We start from the raw sequence: 17,004 nt of genomic DNA, 5'->3' as shown, positions 1-17,004 counted from the left end.
TGTCAGTTATAATTCATAATTGTATTATTCATAGTTATCACTGAGTCTCACAGCATCAGGTTATATGGAAAAGGTATCACAAAACCGGAAAAACATTTTAAAATTACTTCTTCAAAATACCACAAAATATCACATATATAAAGTGCTTATGTTCAGGGTTGATATCATTTGAAATGCTCTAATAAAAAAATGAAGGTATTTAACTTCATTTTAATCCCCCAGTATGCCTCTAAGCTTAAAATTATTCAAGTCAGTCTTATGGAATATTCAAGGAGAATATCAATAGCAAACAAAGAACCCTGATTCCAATAATTAAGAAATCCCATAATTAGTTTGCTTCATGAGTAGTTATAGAAGCTTAATCTGAGGCTTTTTTTCCTCTCTGCTCTTCTCCAAGAATAACTTGGTCATCACAAGAACAAACTGAGCAACAAGTGCTATCAATATTGAATTAGTTTCCAAACCCACGTCCTCTGCTCATTTTAAACATCCACATAATTTTCATCATTAAACTGCCAACAAAGCAGAGAGATTCCTACTTTAATACTGAACTGCATTCTCGGAGTATTATATTTCCAAGAAAATTGCTACCAAATTGCTTCAAACAATAAGTTGCTCTTTCCAACCTACTTCCGCTGAGAGTTATTTTAGAAATTGTATTAGAGTGAAAATCGCATGCATTCTTTAGCAGATACTTTCTAAAGGCTTAACAACTAATACTTCAGGTTTATACAGACAAACATCATTTGGTGAGTTCAACTAAATACATAACTTTTGTTCTCCTCTTTAAGGACTGGTAAACAGAAACCAAGGAGTTACACATCTTGCTCAAAATGACAAGTGAAATTAGAAAAAAAGTGAACAGAATTCAGAACACCAAATCTCAGTCTGTTTGACAATATTCCCATGGAGTTCTTTCATTTATAAAAAGCAATAGAAAAAATACCAACTATACCAGTTATTTGTTAAGTAACTTAAGGGAAATCATTGTTCTGTTTTGTAATATCAGATGTTTTTCCCCCCAAACTTAATAATCTAACAATTTATCCCATGCAATAAAATCTAATCTGTTTCTTAAATTCATGATAGTGAGCATTTTTAATATATAATTTATGAAAAAAACAGGAAATTTAAATTTTTTAAAATTTTATTTATGTATCAAGCCGACCATACAAAACAAATAAACACTGGTGCTACTGTTATTTTACACATAATTGTTGATTCAAGAAAAATAAATTAGTATTATTCTTACAGTAACTTGAAACAAAGAACTCTTTAGTGAGTAGAAGAAACTTCAGGAATTACTGCTCTTAGTAAAGAAATTCCATGCTATTACTCTGTGGAGTTCCTATGATGCTAAAGACTGAAACTAAAGACTATTTAATCAATATATTTCATCCAAAATTGTTAACTGTATGGAAAATTTCAGTTCAAAATCAGTTGCTAGTGTTATTTCCCTGGTCAATTTGTAAAGAAAATCTAAACTAACATAGATGTGCAAATCCAATCTATAATAATTCCACAACATTTACAGTGCTGGAAGAGGAAATAAATTGTTCCTTATCTCAAAGGCTATCTGGTGTATTCAGATACTGCCGAGGAATTATTCCTGAAATGTTTACAAATTATCACGTGTATTTTGTTCAGTAACAATAATCACTCCTGGCCGTACCATGTTTCCAAGCATATTATGAAGATACTAGACCATTCAATATGAACATCTAAACTTTTATTTACACACTTCAGGGGATGACCTGTCTCTGAAGTCCTGGGCATGTAAAACTCTCAATGACTGCAGAGTTCATATTTTATCCCAGAGCTACCATCATTCAAACCCTATAACAAGTCAGGTCCTACAGAAAGGTGTCAGAATAATGCTGTTGTCTACCTTTGAATGCGTGGTGGTCTAAATATAATATGCATTATTTAATGCTGTTCAAATTACATTTAGCACTTAAATTAGCTTTAAAAATAGAGTTCAGCACTATTCTTTGACATACTCTTTGGAATTTAAAAAAAATGGGAATCTCAAAACATTGTTCTCAATCTTTTCCCTGCAACTCACAACAGTTAAAAATCGTACCATTCAGGTAAAATAAAAGCTTCGGCCCAGAACCTGAAGAACATCACCCTCTTCTCTTACAGGCAATTAATTAAAACAAAACAAAACAGCCCATCAACCTGTGTTGGTGGGCTTAGAAACATTTCCATGTTTACTCTTCCCTAGATATATCCTTCAGCCTACCTATTTCAAAAGCGGGAACTATGGCAACAGAAAGCCTCTCTGTGCACTCAGAGAGGCACAAAGCCCAGACACGCAAGGGCTACAGTAGAAGAGTATGCATCTTGATTCCCAAATGAAAGGTTTAGAACCAGGGAGTGCCTAGATTCCCTTCTAGCTGACTGCCCACATTTACTGTTTGGATAAAGGTCAGGATTTTAAAAAAAAAAAAAAAAAAATTAAACTAATAAACACACTGAGAAAAAAAGAAAGAAAAAATATTCTACTCTGACAAAATTTGACTTTACTGACCCAGAAGCTTCAACCAGCAACCTATTTGTTAACTCACCATATGTCAGTTAAGAGGCAAGTTCATGAAGCCACCACAATACAGTCCCACAATCACTCCATGAATAAAAAGAGCCACTTCCTACGCTGAGAGTTCTACACTCTTATTGCAAACCTTAAGATCATTTGAATATATTTTATATTTCACAAAAAAAGATAGGAAAGAGTAATGGGTTCTAAATCACAAGTCACCTTTTCATTTTTGGAATATAGCAAATGTCTCACTTTACTTGATAGGCATAGGGGCACTTGTAATTCAAGAAAAAGAACAACAACAAAAGAAATAAACTTGACTGGATTTGAATCAATTGTTCAACAGTTTAGGGGACTCGCATGTGAGAGATCAAAATATTTAACATGATTAACAAAACATTACTCCATTTGTGCTAAATGTTTTGGGAAATCCATTAAATGCCTGAGGTACCTGGAAAACCAAATCAGTGTTCCAATCATAACTTCCAATTTCCAATTTCTCTTGTATTTGCTTTGCAGATTTAAAGGACGTACTTTATCATTACTTCAATCTCTTCCCTGGTTTTAGCAAGAAAGGCCTAGAACTAAGTCATGAATTGCTATACGATACTTCTAGATATTAAATATCAATAAAACTTAACAGAAAAAAAGAAAAATTAATTATTGCAAAAGTGTGAAAATGTAGCATCAAGGAATTTTTGTTACTTAACAGTAAGAAAAGAAGGAACTTAATAGCTTCTGGTGAAAAATAAGTCCATTTAAAGAAATGCAAGTCTTTAAACTTGATTCTGTACTGAATACCTGAAGTAAGTGGAGGGTTATATCTTTAGACAGCAAGTCTTACCTTAATAAATAGTTATCAAGAAGAACAGCAAGCACACCCATAAACTCAAGTAATAAATACGGATAAACTAGCATGGTAACAAGAAAAATCTACTAAATGGTGTCATCCAAAATTCAGTATTCCAGTCTTAATCCAGATTTGAACAACTTTATTCAGCTTCAACCTGATTTTTGGAAGGTGTAGTTGTTAATGAGTCATCTCAGCTGAAACACCAAGCAAAAGCACAGGTAGGGGAACGGGAAGGGGAACCATCTTCATCTAGACACTTTCCAACATAAGTAGTGTTTTTTCATTTAATTTCAGACTTTCTCTTATAATTCTGCAGAACCTACTATGGGCTACCCATAACCCTTATTACGCTTGTGAACATGAGATGTAAATACATTCTTAGTACAGCACAATTCTGAATATTCAAGAAGTTTAAAATAAATGTTATTGTCCGAGCACCCAACAATAGTAAATGCAGTGAACACAGGTACAATGAAAACTTCGGAAGTAACTGCCAGTTCACCTATGTTACAGTTTAAGAAAACAGTTAAAAATCAAGCAGTGACTGTATGGGAGGCAACATTCATAGTTCTCAATGCCCAAGGCACATTTCTCACACGGTTCAGATGACCTACATTTCCTGCTTCAATTCTCACTTCTATGTAACAAAACATGACTGAATGGATAAAAGCAAAAGCATCTCTACAGGATGTAAAAATAATACTTTTCACAGCCAAAAAATATAAATACACATTATCAGAACAATTTTCTAAGTATATTGTAGACTAGTCACACTTTGGATACTCATTTGTTAGCCACCTACAGAGACAGGTCTATTTCTATAACAGTAGAGCTTTTGAGGGTTATTTTAAATCCTATCCCACTGAGGGAAATGCGGAGTTTCCTTACAGTGGAACACTTACAAAAGTGCCATTTGTGATAGGTTTTTTTTGGTGGATAAAACCAAAAGCACATTTATTGTTAACTAACAGCTCCAGATTCATTTTTGCAGACTCACAGCCTACAGTTCTGAGCCATTCTTGCTTTAATAACAATATACCTGTAAGTCCAAACTATATGGAAAGCAATGATCAGGAAGCTCTAAATATTAACTGTTGTTTTGCAGAAAGAGCTCACAGTAACGTTATCTTGTTGAGCACAGTTCAACCGAGGTAACTTCTCTACTTTGTAGAGATTCCAGTGTAGCATGAATTAGGCTTTTATGACACCTCACTCAGAAGGTTTCATAGCAGGTGATACCCTATGGATGAGCTTAGTATTTGTAAGTTAGCTCATCCATTATTTTTTTCGATGGCATGTCAGAAAAGGTGACCTGCTGAGATTCTGTATCGGTACAGTCTTTCAGAAAACTCCCATTGCCCCAAGGAATCAGTACCCACGTTTTAACATCCCGTCACAAATCACTGCCTTCCAGGTCTTCGTGGAACAATTAACAGTACTAGAGTTTGGCAAATTTCATAATGAATTTCACCAATGTATTCATTTTCACGTAAGTGGTTGCCTTTGTCATGTATGCATCCGTTAAAACACACGCAACTAAAATATGTTTCCAAGTCACTGCATAACACACAAAAAAAATAATAATCAAAGTATATCAAACTCATTTAAACCCTGTACACACCCTCAAACACATGTGTACCTACTACAGACAACCATAAAACACTGAGTAATTATTTTTGATTGGTACTACTGCAATAGATAGCATCCAGCACATTGATGGCCTCATTCTAGTCAAAGGATACAAGCAGCCCATCCAAAAAAAAAACCCTAGTTCTTAATTTACAAGAAAACATCACAAGTTAATACACAGTAAAAGGGAATGTTTGAGCTGAAGATGACAAGGCCGAGGGAAGGGAAGGAATCACAAATGCATTTAGTCACCAAGATTAATTTGAATTTATTATGTATACATATTAAAAAAAACTGCGTTAAAGTTCTTTACAGAAGGGACAGTATCTTCAGTAATTCTTGCAAGCCATTTAGACTGGGAACCACATGATGGTTACATGATGGAAAAAGATTTGAAGGAACAAAAGGTCTCTGATTGTATAGATTATTTTGGGGGAAAACTGCTGGACCACAGTTCAAAAATGTAAATTCAAATGAACTACTTACTGTGACTACAGACAATTTTCACTGCCGTTCCACTGCCAGGCAACAAAAGAAATGCAACCATTTGGGTGCAAAAATGCTCATCTCAGACACAAGACCCCTGTCTCATATCCTGAAACTGATAATCTCCTCAAATTGCTACAGCTGCTCAGGTCAAATCTACAGGCACAGCAGAGAACAATCAAAAATAACAAGTTTACATAAAGGGATGGGAACAAAAAGCAGAGGCAAAGATATACAATGAATGTGTTTGCACAACACCACAGCAAGTTTGGAGACATGTACGTAGTGCCCAGTGAGCAGCACAGTTGCCTTACGATACAGTATGACATAGACTTCGTGCAGGAAAGTGGTGGCAAGCACTGCCTCAAATACAGCCCTGTTAGGAAGGATAGGAAGTCAACCAGATCTCCTCCAAACTGTCGCTGCCACGATCCTCCCCCCAGCCCTGCTGGCCCCTTCCAGACCCGATGCAGGTGCCCTCTGCAACTCCCTTTCTGCACTGCATGACACCATGATATGCTAGGAGTTACTGAAAGCTTGACCTGAATCCCTTCTCAAAAAGTTATGAGCTTGATCCCAGGCCTTCTAAGTAAATAAAAAAAACATTCATTGGCTTTGATGGATGATCGTTCTTTATTATTATTTACCCAATTACACTCATAGCACTGTTTTGTGGATTAATTATTAAAATCACCCTACTAACAATATTAAAAGATAAAATGCTACAAACAGCAGTCCTGTGACACATATATAAAATAAAAAAAAAAAAGGACAGTAGCATAAAAAGGCAAAGTTCAAATGCAACTAAAAATGATAAAACAAACCCCTCCTTCCACAACCTTCCAAACTCAGCTCCATTAGAGAGTTAGAGCCCTTCAGGCTGCGAGCCCTTCAGGCTGCAACCGCAGAGAGGCAGCTCTAGGCAGAGCTCTTCCTCCAATCTCTGTGCCAGTTCCTTTCTTCTGAGCAGACACAGGAGACCTGACAAGATGCCTGCTGCCTGGGGGAATGTATGCCCAGCATCCTGCCCTGCTGACCGTAGACTGAGTGTGACACGGGGAGATCCCTGGGCTTTCCCTGAGGAGCAGCACTCCCTTTAAGGCACAGTATTTAAGAGCAAAAAGAGGGGTGGGAAGAAAGGGCAGGTTGTAGCATTTCCCAGCTAGGGCTAGATAAATGCCAAATACAGAGATAGATTCTAATACCTTTATTCACTGTCACTGACACCCTACAGACTAAGCATCCTGCCAAATTTGGGCTTTTGGATTATACTGGACTGCATTTGTTTAGTTATTTACAGGATTTTTTGCAGGAAGGTTCCTTTGGATTTCTTTTTTTAAACCATCATTATTATTGTTTTTATCATAAAGGGTTAGAATAGTTAAAACCTGAAACTGGAAAAATGAAAGTTTCAGGGATGACAGCTGTGTAGAAGATGTGCAAGATAACTGACAGGCTTGGGGAGAGAGGTTCAGATTCCCAACTTGACGACTCAAGAGAGAGGTGGAACCTCAGTGGGGAAAAAAACTGGGGTCATCTAACACTTTACTGAATGATAAATATTTATTTTATTATTTTGTAAATCAATAGGATAAACTTGAGAGGTCAAGTAGGTGTAAGGAGGAGAAAAAGGACACGGGGATGTGATCTAGTTACCAGCTGAACAGTGAAGCAGAGGTGGCATGATTTGATTACGCTGTTTCTCATCTCAATAATTATTGTGCGCAATCAATCACCTTTACTAAACCTGCAAGCTACACCGTATTGTGCCAGCCAGCCCACACTCCCACCTTACTGCTCCATCACAGAAGAATTAGACAGCTATGTGCAGAGCAGCACGAGCATATCAGTCAGCACAATAAAGGCAGTTGTAACAGTGAGCAGGTTAATGACAAAACTTCCTCACCTACCAAGGGGCAGCTTGACTTCGACAAATCTTCTCATTAAAATCAAGACACTCAGCCAAAATGAAGATGTCAGCCTATTCCAGAAATACAGGAATGAACGTGCTTTATTTTCCAAAGATGCCATCATGCTCCACTTCTAAAGTCAAGTTCCTTGGTTCCTGAGGTCAAAATAAATATACACACTACAGAGCTGGCAGTGCTGTTACTTAAATTTCAGAGTCACTGAGTCCCCAGAAAATACCCACCTGTACTCAGGAATTTAGGACCTCAAACTTGTGTTTGATTGCTTTATCAAGGAATCCTGCTCAACTTCAACGTTCTTGAAGCAAGATACACCACATTCAAATCTAATTTCAAATCTAACTGGATAATAATAATAATTATAATTATTATTCGATGTGTAACACACACGCTAAGGTTTGATGGATTTTGGTTCCGTCTATGGTTCTGTCACAGATTCCTTATATGACCTTGAACAAACCACTTGATCTCTCAGTAAAACAGGTATTACACTTGCCTACCCCAGAAAGATGTTCTGAGGACAATATTAAAATATGAGAGATTGAATAGGGGTTATGAGAAGTGAGGCCTATGAAACCTAGCAAGAGTTTACAATTGCTAGCTGGCAGGAATCATCAAATTTAGTGTCTCACAAAACTGCAATTCCCTCACAAGATCTGTTAACTTTCTCATAACAGTGCTCTGATAATCAGCCACCTAATGTTTGCATTTCAAGTATTGATGTTTGAGTGAATGTTCGTTGGAGTGAACAGAGTTTAAGTCACTCTGGTGACTGGCTGATGTAACTGCATCACCTGGGATAAAATATTTAAACTGGATATTTCACCCAGACAGTAGCTTCTTTCCCCTCTCATTTCTCTAAATTGCAAAAGGGAGCAGTGCAGCAGCTTAAAACTACAGCCAGTAAAATGCACAGCTAGATGCTAACACAGCAAGAGCCTGGAGACAAACTTTCATTTCTTTCTCAGCTTAAACAGAACAGAGACAAGCACGACAAAGCACAAGAAAAGCACAGAGGAGAAACTTTGTGAACTAAAGACTTTCTTTGTGTAACCATCCTCCAATATCCACAAACTGAAAATGCTTCACCACCGTGAGAAGATTACCAGTAAAATACCCTTCTGGTAACTGCCAGCAAATTTGATTCAAACCTTGCCAGACTTGTTGGAAAGGTTGTTGGCAAGTTGGCCACCAGAAATACGAATGTGCTTTCTGAAGATGCTTGGAGTTGAATGTGGTGGCCATGAAAATTGCAGAAAATACTTTTAACCAGAAACATGCATCAGAATCATAATTTTAAGGATTTTAACATCCCTCAGAATGTTAAAAAAACAAAGACACATTCAGTCATAATTGAGCTTAAAAAGAGAAATATGCAATTAGATATAAATACAAACTCCAGAACTACTCTGTGACAAGCCACTATAGACTATGAGGCTGACTGCTGCCCAAATTAGATTGATTGCTTTATCAAGGACTCCTGCTCAACTTTAACATTCTTGAAGCAAGATACACCCCATTCAAATCTAATTTCAAATCTAACTGGATAATAATAATAATAATTATAATAATGATTATTTTATGGGTAACACACAGGCTAAGGTATTTTGAAGCTCAAAAATTAATCAATGCACACAAATATATTTCTATAGAAATAAAGCTTCCTAAATTTGAAAGAATGGTTACTTGTTTATGCAATTTTGAGCTTTCTAGAAAGCAAGTTGCTTATCTAATTTACGGGGGTATCTAATTTATAAGGTGCCCAGCTCTGCTAGCAGTGTATCTCAAACTACTGAATGCAGTCATATTCAGGCTGGTTTGGTCATTTAGGGGAATTAAAAAGTGATTTATTGTTCACTCTGAGGAAAACGTCCTTATCCTTTTTACCTATATAACATTTTTTCTTTCATTGGGAAATCAAGTTTTCATTTCACTATACTGTTTCAGAGAGCAGACCATAAAGATGGTACAGTGTTTTTAGGTAAGTTGAGGTCAAGATGTTTCACCTAAAGCTTACAGGAGTCCTTGTGGCTGAACAAAAGATGTTTATGGTTCATAAGGAATGAACGCAACCTCCTTCTTCCCATGGTGCCTGCAAAGGCGGCCATTCTCTGCAAGGTCTAAGTGGTTCTGTAAATCATCTTTGACTACGGACAAAATCTTTATTCAAGTTGCATTGTCATATAAATAGGACACAGTAGCAATCCTAACTTTGCATCCACAGTTGTGTAAAAATGTATTCGTATCCATATAATTTCTGCTATGAATTGATCTTCATATTCAGTTCTGTCCCTCTCCCCTCCTCATCCGCTAAAAGAGGTGGCAGAGGGAAGCCTCAAAAGTTGGGGTGCTGGCAGTGAGTTTACAAGCACAGTTACTCTTGCTGACGATTCAGGGGAAAAATATGGAAATAGGTATTGCCAAAAAAACTATTCTTTCCACATCACACATCACCTCCATAAACTTTAGGTGAATCTCTGAGTAAGATTTTGCTTTAGGGTTAAGGTTAGCACAGCTATGGCAGCAACACTGCAGTTTTTCACCTCTAAAATAGCAAAGCTATACTAACAGAACCTCATCTAGCTGTTTCCAAAACAGGAAGGGAGGGGAGGGGTGGCGTAAGAGATGGGGAGGTGGGGGGCAGAAGGCATATACCCTGGTAAACAGACTACCAGAATGGAGCCTATTTAAGAAGGCTCTAATACAGGAAAAAAGAGAGCTAATCTTCTCAGTGATGTAGCCCACTTCTTACCACTAGACTAAATAACAGTCGTATCTGCTGCTTCTCTGCTCTTTCCTCACAACCACCAGTTCCCAAAGACAGAAAAAAGAAAAGGAAGAAAAGTGCGTATCAGAAGAAGGAAAAAAAAAAAAGGTGAAATGAAAGCTGAAAGTTACACACAAATAAAGACTTACTTGTTATTTGCATACACTGCTCTTGTACAGGAAAGTGAAAATGCTGAAATGCTGCCTTTTTCAGTGAACAATGTGAAAACCCGGGGCTCTTAAGTGTGACCATGTTCTTTCCTCACCCATGGAATATCAACTCAAATGCCTATGCTACAAACATATCTTATTTATTATTTTTTTAGCAGTAAAAATTTGGAAACACCAAACCATAGAGATCTTCACTAACACTTCCCAAATGTTGTAAAGGATTAAGGATAGGAAATTACTAGATGTTTCCTTTGAGATATGCAGGTCTTCACCGTAAATAGTTAGGTAATGGGTTTCCTTTCACTGTCCTGTCTAGAGGCCCCACTTTTAAATCTTAGATTGATCGTTGGAAGTTAATTGATATGCCCAAATACTCTCCACCTCCCTTCTACTACTAAATTTCTCTTTTTTCTTGGGTTATAATAACATCCAGCACACTTGGAAACTGCTTTCCACCAGCAATATAACCCCTTTTCCCTGCTCCCTTTCTTTCATTGGCTTTTATTAGCTTAAAAAAAAAAATCATTCATGTATAGATCACTAAATGTAAGGCAGGGGAAATTTAAAATTACGCTTGTGCAGGAAATTGTTACAACTGCACTCTTGCAAGCAGTTTAACACAAGTTATTTTACTTGAGAAAGATGGGAAGTCAGCTTTCCACAGTTTCCTGAAAAAGCACAGAAATACTAAACCGCCACTCTTGAACAGGCAGAATAAAGCGCAACTGATCCCAAAGGCAAAACAGTACCAGCTTAGGTTTCAGAAGCACAGCAAAGTACTATAATTCTTTTGCATCCCTTTCCACCTCTTGTCTGAAACAACCAGAAGGCAATAAAGTATTTCCTCAGTAAAGAAATGCAAGCTCCTCAATGAAGCAATAGAAATGTCTCTGCTACGGATCGGACACTTGTCACTTACATCCCAGTATATTCCCTCACCTGGTTCCCCTTTGCATTTCTTAATTTTAAGCTAGATTTCACAAAAGTCAACCAGAATTTCTTTTTCTCCCCCAAACTTCTATTTTTGTTTTAATAGCAAGAAGTAGTGCACGGTCTAGCAGGGTTGTGGCAAAGATGCTTATCAAGCCTGCATAGGACTGTGTTCAGGGGTTGCCAACTAATCAAATTTCAACTTTTCTGCTATTCAAAGGATTTAATTCTGATTGCCTTCCACCCTTCAACATTTTCCATCTTGGTCATCTTCAGGACTAAATAGAGATTTGCATCCCTAACGGTCCTGACCTCAGAGTGCACCTACAAAATCCATCATTCTGTCTACATAGGAATCCCTCTCAGACATACTAGTCTGTCACACTCTTTTAACAAACTTGAACTGTTAGCTTCTCTTATCTCCCTTTCCTAAAGTGTAAATAGAGAGAATTCTTCCTGGATCATGAAGCAGTACTGTCCCCAGAGCAGGGCAGTGTGATGATAAACATCTGAAAAATTTTCAATAGCCAGTAAAACTTCTGGGTTTGATAATGTGGTGTTTTTTCCAGACAATAAATGCTTAATACATCTGTTAGTTGGGATAGAATATCTAAACAGTGGCTCAACATCTAAAAATAATTCAGGTAAAGAGGATCACACAGATTCAAATCAGTGAAATAAATTTCAAACTTTTTTGCATCAGAAAAGTTAATAAATGTGTTTCTATTAAATATGTTCACATCTGAAGTAACTTTTCGAACAATCTCAAGGTAGACTTTCTAGTTTGTGTTAAAGTTTAGTTTTTAACGCAAACACAGAACACAGTCCACACTAAATAAAAAGTGAACTCAGCTGGGAGATGGAAGTATTTCAGTATGTAATATTTTTCAGGCACACCAACACCAAATTTGATGCAAAATATAGGATGTGCAAAAAGATCGCACAAGGCAGAAAAGGGGCAGAAAAGGAGCAGAAAGGTCTCCATGACTCCATGAATTAAACAGAAGTCTGATAGAAAGCAGTTTCCTCAAAATAATACATTGTGCCACCCTAGAGTACTCTATTGCAGAACTGCAGCGCTGAGCTACTGAACACCACCATGAAATTGATTGCTATTGTTCCAGCTGATTATAATATGGAAACACATAAAGGCACATTTTAAAAATATGTTTTTGCTTAGGACTACTTGCAATACAAAGGTCCTCATGATATACTTAACATAAATATGTATAAATATAGTATGTGTGTATGCACACAGGATGGATTTCCTTCAGAAAGGGTAAGTTTCAGGCGTTGAGAATAATTAGTGTCCTTCAAAACTATTCTCCTGGAAATCAACATTTATACAATGCTATCCATAAAACATGCCTCTTTTTCCCCCCCACATATATTGCCATAATCAAATCATATTAACAAAGCTATTTAATATTCATAACACATCATTCAGAGATATTGAAGTTGCAAATTAATTGAATGGAAGAGCTGAGAAAAACAAACAAAAAGCTAGAAAGATAACCATAACCACGAGAGACTATTTATCACGAAAAACCACCAGGTATTACAAGGACAGTATAGTCTAGGCAACTGCCAAAACTGCCAACTTCATGGTCTCTACTACTACTTACTGAATGCATACCATGTAGGCTATAGGTTTCTCACAGTTCATACCTTCTTTTTCCATTCATACTCATTTATGAATATACAAGGAGCTTCATAATAGACTGAAGATCTGTTATGCTTAATATCAGACAGCAAGTCTTAGATATATGAGAGACCTTTCCAAGGTGTCAGAAAAGTTTGCTTAGTTTTCTTTTTAACACCTCTTGCAAACATTCAACACATAGAGAAGTACTTTTAGATGACTAAGTGAAACATTACTTATCTTATCTCAACACGACCATTTCCAGCCACCAACTTATCTAACGGTAAAACACATGTGGGAATTCTGCCAGCAGCTGTACAGCTATCAGCTACCCGAATGTACTACCTTGTTACGTTTGCAAGTAAGAGGAACTATTCAGACACAAGCATGTTATAGTACTTCTCTTCTGTGTTTGAAGAGTAATGGATCTGTAATCACATGGCAGGGAACATAAGTAATATTTGTACAGAGGATTAGTCAGCACAGACGGACTGTTCAAAGTATGTTAAGAAAATAAATGGAAATATGAGGGTAATACCAAAGTTTATCTAAATTTAATTTACATCAATTTAAAGAGAGGGAAAAGCATCAGTTTTGGCAGATTTCACGATCAGTCAGCAAAACAAAGAAAGATACATTTTAAATGTGCTTGGCTGCATACCCAACACATTACAGCAATACTAATTTTTCACAGAGGCAGCCAGTCTTTCTCTAAAGCAAAGTGCCTGCACAGAGCTGCACGACGTAACAGCATCGTTCCTGCATGGATGTTTGTGTTTACACTGCCATTCTGAGGAGATAACATGGAGATATCAGAAACAGTCTACCCAAATAAATAAGACATTGATATGCAAGAAATATGACTAACCATATAAGACAAATAGGGACCAAATAGGGAGGTTTTCTTCCTGTAGCATTGAGCAAATGTGCATAAGCAATCCAGAGAATGAAATTCCTCTGCTCAGATTTTCATAATATTTTCCTATTCCTAGATTTTCCTCTTCTCAAGTATAGGATCATAGGATGATTTGGGTTGGAAGGGACCTTGAAGATCATGTTGTTCCAACCTCCCCGTCATGGGAAGTCTCCTTATGGATAATTTGCATGACAAAATCACTTTCCAAAATGTATTAGTTGTTGAAGACTCTTTAAGTGTTTCATTTTAATTATGCAGAGTCAGCTAAATAAAATATTCAGTCTAAATCAATTTGTTAATCTATGTTTAACTGTTTGGATGACCGGGAACAGGACAGACTAAACAATAAAGTGCCGGGGTGGGGGCAGCATACACACAACACCACCTTTAAATAGCATTCCTTTGAGATTTAAAAATCAAAATGCATTCACCTTAGCAGAAAGTCAGGTTATAATATTCAACAGCTCAACTTTAGAGTTCAGCGTTTTAATTCTTTTCAAAATCAGCATCATCTACTTTCTGTTATTATTAATTAGATATGAAGATGATTCTTTTAGATACATCTATGATGACTGAAGTAAATGTTGAATTGCCCTCCCAATTAAAGAAGAGAGAATTTAGGGTCACATTAGTTTATCTGTTTCCCCCAAAACAAATTTAGTTACCATAGTTCTTTTCTATAGTAAAAATTAATTACATTAATGAACACAAAATTATTTCTGAAGTATTTTTTCACTCTTTATATCTTGCTTGCTAATGACTACAGTGAAATTCTCTGAAGCATTAGAATCAAAGATACTAATGAACCATTAGCTGTACTTGAGCATTGTAGAAGACAAGTAAATACTACCCAGAGGGGCCCTAAGGCATGTTCTGTACCCTACATTTTTTACTTTACTCTTTCCTTCTTTGTGAATTTTTCAATAATGATCATGCACTCTACAGTTGTCATTTCCCATAGCACTTGCCTTACTTAGGGTCATACTCTACCTTCCATTTAGAAATGGAAAATAAGTGTTCACTGCGCACTATATTCAAAATAATGGCAGAGTTCGTGAGCAGCAGAGAGGCAACAATTCCAATATGTGAGCTGAAAAATATGCACCGGGAAAGATTTCCTGGGTTACTGCTGCTTTCCTTTTCTTTCTGCATTACCATTTTCTGACAAACCTCAATATTTGCAACATCTTTCTAGATAAAAATATAATTTCTAGGGGCCAATAGCATTTTGATGCAGTAAGGACAGTTACACAAAGTGGGGGTTGCTCAGTTCTCCTAATATTTCTAATCCTAGTAACAACACCGTCACTGCAGTTTCACTGCAGAACTACCACAAGATGAAAAAGCCAGGAATTAGGCATCCTGTTAAACTGTCATCCTTGCCATAGGTCTCCAGTAGGAGGAAACTGATATTTTTTCCCCGTATAAGTAGATGGTGCCTTGAAGCAACCAAAACATAGTGGGGTTTTTTAATGCATACATATATAGCTGCCTTCTGAATACCCAGACTTGTACATACTATAAAGATATAAAAGTCAACAGAAGGTTGGGAAAGTCTGTCAAAGCAGCTTAGCATCCAGCCGAGACCAAAGCAATTAAAGCCTTTCTTCTTTATTAACGGTGACAGGTGTAGCTGAAGTAAGACAGTGGTCAAGTTAGCAAGCATATGATAAACATAAGACACTGCGCAACATTATTTACTGCATATTTGAGATGCCATGGGGGGGAAAAAATGCCTTACAAAGTTAGTTTTAAAAAATCATGAGAAAGAAAATGTTGATATCATCAGGAAATATATTCACTGAACAGAGAAAGGCTCTGTGTAAAGAGAACCATATTAAAGCAAAGTTAAAAACTCAGTACAGATTTGGGTTATTTTACTGACCAAAATCTGGTTGGGTTTAAAGTCTATCTCAGTACTCCCAAAAAAAAAAAATTAAACTCAAAGCTTCAAATGATACTGTCTTTAATAAATCGATAACATCATATCTGTATTTTAGATTTATTTTCTTCCTACCCAACCAACTTGTTGGCAAAGCACAGTACCTTTCTCTTGTCCACAGGATTCTCAGGCAGTTGTGTTTGGTTTTAATTTGAAGAGGTGAAGACTGAGCAGCACCAGTAGTGAAGCCACTAGATATGTTTGTACTGGGACTTTCCACACCACGAGTCCTACTTCTGTTGGCACGTTCTCTTTTTCATCAGCAAGGAGGGATTTCTGAGAAATATTAGTGACATCATCTGTTAAACAAAATAAAAGAGATTTAATTCAAATCAGATTTGATTAACAGCTTTGATGGTAGTAATACAATGAAAAAACCTATTTACATGGAGTAATAAAATGCAGCAGAAAAAGATGGCATGCAAAAATACACGTGTGGCATCTTCTTTCTATTGAGAACACATATGCAAAGTCTAATTCATGGTTATCTTTACTAGACAGTCTTCGATGAAAGCAGGATGAAAGCTGCTATTTGACAATCAGACCAGGACAATCTAGACTTAGGTCATCATAGCTAACACTAAGTTTACATTCCATTTCCATACAAGTTACTTGTTTGGGAGGCTACAGGCTTGCCATGGTGGATACCTATAAATTGTCACATACAGACCGGCCATTGTCATGGTACTTTATAAATACCAAAAATATACCACCATAAGGAAGTCATGCATCCTGTTGAACAGACGACAAGACAATTTCAGAAAACCTGAATTGTATTCTTATGTCTGTGTCTAACTCTCCTGTATAGAGAAGGTAATGATGATAATTTTCTCTGAAAAAAAAAATAAAAATTGAAAGAGATGCACAAAGCCTTTATACTGTTTCACTTCATGTTTCTTGATAATATTTCAACATGATTTGATCACAAGGAATAGAAGCATTCAACTTTTGTTGATATGCACTCCATGTTAGTTTCGATTGATATTTCCCATGCACAGAAAAATCTATCTACAGAAATAAAGTTATCTTCATGGGAAATACCGCTATGACAGCTTAATGACTAAAACAATGTCAAGTTCCTTAATGAGAACCACCTACCCCAGTTTCCCTATAGTCTCTGAACACCTGTGACAGAATCTTTATTTACGCTGTGGAGTACTGAAAAAAGAGTAACGTCTCCTAAGTAATAAATCTCATAG

General features: G+C 36.6%; 1 protein-coding gene across 16 annotated transcripts in view; it reads right to left on the bottom strand.

Annotated features, from left to right (window-relative positions):
• JAKMIP1 (janus kinase and microtubule interacting protein 1) overlaps positions 1-17,004 on the bottom strand; it is a 162,603-nt gene that overhangs the window by 92,060 nt on the left and 53,539 nt on the right. For 10 of the 16 annotated variants that reach the window (XM_074587564.1, XM_074587562.1, XM_074587563.1 and 7 more), the window contains exon 2: positions 15,910-16,104. The gene's annotated coding sequence lies outside the window, so the exon portion shown is untranslated. Of the gene's footprint in view, positions 1-7,416; positions 7,576-12,941; positions 13,170-15,909; positions 16,105-17,004 lie in introns of those variants that run through there. The other 6 variants (XM_074587565.1, XM_074587558.1, XM_074587572.1 and 3 more) reach the window with 5 other exon arrangements.

This window comes from Larus michahellis, chromosome 5 (genome assembly GCF_964199755.1).
Source record: "Larus michahellis chromosome 5, bLarMic1.1, whole genome shotgun sequence".
NCBI classification, from domain to species: Eukaryota; Metazoa; Chordata; class Aves; order Charadriiformes; family Laridae; genus Larus; species Larus michahellis.
This window is presented reverse-complemented; position numbering and strand designations above follow the sequence as displayed.